Source organism: Salvelinus namaycush, chromosome 8 (assembly GCF_016432855.1).
Source record: "Salvelinus namaycush isolate Seneca chromosome 8, SaNama_1.0, whole genome shotgun sequence".
NCBI classification, from domain to species: Eukaryota; Metazoa; Chordata; class Actinopteri; order Salmoniformes; family Salmonidae; genus Salvelinus; species Salvelinus namaycush.
In genome coordinates, this window is record NC_052314.1 from 41,404,712 (window position 1) to 41,408,025 (window position 3,314).

Genomic DNA, 3,314 nt, shown 5'->3' on the forward strand with positions numbered 1-3,314 from the left:
CATGTAGTCTGAACTTTATCAGAACGCTGAGCAGATTCGGATTCAGGTTCGGTCCTGTGAGTAGACAGTCATTGAGGGATGGACAGCCATCTTCATGGGACGAGGCATCAAACACCACTCTCAGTTTTGTTGTCACCTTGTCTTCTCGGAGTACTGCATGGTGAGGTAAGTAGTATTTTACGTTGTCTGCACTTGATGCGTTGTCCTTGGGCACGTCCTCTGCCATATCTTGTTGTAAGTAGTCCTCTACTACTTCATTGTATCTGCTGTACAACGTCACATCCTTCTTCAGTCTTTTCTTCAGACCTTCAAACCGTTTCTTGGCGATTCTATAGTTGTCTTTGAGTTCTGGCATTTCTCGTTTCCATGGCAACTCTACGTGGTATCGACCATCTTTGAAGGTGGTTGTTTCCTCGAACCTCTGTAGAGCCTCAGTTTCCTCTGGGTTCTGTGTTTTCTCGCTTATAATACCCAGAGACTCAAGCTCCCAGAATGCATGCAGTTGTTTGGAGACTAGTGTGTCTTCATCAAGTGGGATGAACATGCAAGTTGCCTCGGCGACACTTGACATGAACACGGGTCCCTGCACCGACCATCCAAAGGTGCTCTCTAAAGCAACCAGCGTCTCCGTCAGTCGCTCCACTCTGCCTGATACTATCTGCCAGTAGTAGTCTGCTCCTATCAGGACAGAGAGTTCAGGATCATTGTCATCTCCTGGAAAGTCTGCGAGCTGCAGTCCTTTTCTATTGAGCTCATGTCGAATCTGTTCACCAGGAACCTTCATCACAGCTGTGCACACTTGTGGGGTTTCAATTGCCTCTATCTCTATTCTCTGCTGTTTGTCCCAGACATTCTCCAAGATGACTTTCACTGTGTTGCGTTGGGATGTTGCTGGGGCAGAGGAGCCAAACGTGTGAAGAGTGAGTGCCTCTTGTCTGATTACTGGTAGCTTCAAGCCCTTCACAAGGTTTTCATGTATGAAGCTTCTCTGACTGCCTCCATCTAGTAAGCAACGAGCTATCTTCCTGCCCGATGGGCCTTCTACCCATGCCTTTGCCGTTTGTAGCAACACAGTGTTCTGTCCATCTGGTTTCATCTTCACTGAATGGGGAATAACTGAGGAAACAACAGCATCTGCAGAAACAGTAGGGGGTTGCACCTCACTCCTCTTACCAGCACACACAGCAATGTGATGTCTGCTTCCGCATGTTGCACATGACACATCTTTGACTTTACAGAATTTTGCTATGTGTCTCTGTCCTAAACATACAAAGCATCTTCCCATTTTCTTTAGTTTCTCTTTGCGTGCAGCAATATTGTGGTCAGGGCAGTTTTCTGATTTGTGGTCTGCACTGTCACAGAATAGACAGTTTTGTTCCTTCTGGCTGGCTGTATGCAGTGCTGCAGCAGAGGGCATGTTGGGTCTTTTTGTTTTCATTTCATTGGAGGAGCATGACTTGTTCCATGGTTTGCTCTCTTTCTGTTGGTTGCATGATCTTGTCATTTGTAGCGCTCTCTCCCTGCTCTGAACCTCCTTCTGTAGGAAACTGACAATCTCAGACACTTTCCATTCATCATCTACTCCCCTCTGACGACTATAGTCAAGAGCTATGTCCTCTGGAATCATCTGCAGTAAGATTGGGCATAGTAGGCTTCCATAGGTTTCTGACACTACACCCAGTGATTCCAGGCTCCTAATCTGAATTTCACATTCATCATATAGCTGCCTCAATGCATTTAGATCAGAGGATTTCTTCACAGGGGTGAGATTCAGCAGCTTTGACATATGAGCACTAATCACAAGATCTTTCCTTCCAAATCTGCTCTTGAGTAGAGCGATTGCATCATCATAGTTACTGTCTGTTAACATCAGTCCTGCTACTGCCTTTGCAGCTGGTCCAGTGAGATATGTTTTCAGATAGGTAAACTTCTCTTTATTACACAGTGAATCATTGTTGTGAATAGCAGTCTCATACTGACTCAAACTCCTGCCACATACTGACATCTCCATAGAATTTCTCAATAATCAACTTTGGTAGCCTTACTGATTGTCTCTGTGATCTGTTGGAGTTAGCGTCACTCACCCGTGCTGCTAGTGGATTGAGATCCTGGTTTTTCTTTATCACTCGTTGTGCACGGCTCTTCAGCATGATAACGCGCTCTTTGTAATCCTCCGTGCATGCAATCTCTGCCTCCAATCCGTCCAATGGCGTTAACTGTTCAATTCCACGATCAAGTTCAAACAAACTGTTCTCCTTAGCTAACAGCAATTCCAACAATGTACTCAAGTGATCGGTATCCGGATTTGACTGGGTTATTTCCACGTCAATCTGATTCAAAATCCGTGTTGTGGCACCTCGAATGGTACCCCGCTTTCGTCTCATTCTTTCGGTTTCATGCCGACGTTCCTCCTCAGCCATTTCAGCCGCTTCTTCGTCGCAGCTCATATCCCGGGTTTCGGCACCAAAATATAGAATAACTATCTTCAAAGTAATGACTCGGGACGTCGGGTTTGATATGAAAGCTTCTTTTAGTAATAATACTTGATCTCGTTACATTTAACAACTTTAGATTCTACAGAGCAATGCAAATAAGATGCTAGCGCAAAGGAGCCAAATAATCACCTGTTAATTGCACTTAACTAGCGCGTTCACTCTCTACTTCCTGTCGCAAGGCATTCTGGAACTTGCAGTCAAAAGCGTAATTCAATACTAACCAATACAATTACATATGTAAATAACTGTAAAGAAATATCTTTAGATACAGCTCAATGAATTAACTTAAACATTAACTCTGTAACACATTAAAGTTACAACACCCTCAGACTCTAGTCAACAGACACCTCTAAACTTTCCTTCTCTAAGGGTACTTGAATGAGTAGGATTTGAATGTCTTGCAATAATCATGAACACTTTACAGCAGGGAAACAAAAGAGCAGCAACAAAGCATACAAAACATTAAAAGCCTCTTGAATTCAAACACCAAAGCCACCTTCAAGTACACTTGCTCACAATGCAAACCTCAACATAAAAAACTCTTTCCAAAGAGATAGAGATGGAGAATAGGGCTGGTTCTCAGCCCACGCAGTATGATCTACAGGAGTTAAAGCTGGGAGGCCTGGTCTCTGCAGAGATAGACTGGGTAGAGACTGTGAGCGCTCCGCTCTACTCTGCCTGGCTGTCTTATTAAGACCCATAGTGAGGTTGATAAGCCCTGTCACCTGACGCTGAACAGATGCACAGAACAAAGGGAAGGAGGAGGCCTCCGTCGGCCAAAGGTGCATCTGCGGGGGAGGAGAACCCTGAGCTGCCGCT

General features: G+C 44.8%; 1 pseudogene; it reads right to left on the reverse strand.

Moving 5' to 3' along the window:
* The window catches only part of LOC120052127, a 28,278-nt pseudogene extending 27,182 nt beyond the window's left edge, over positions 1-1,096 (reverse strand).
* Positions 1,097-3,314: the final 2,218 nt, after the last annotated feature.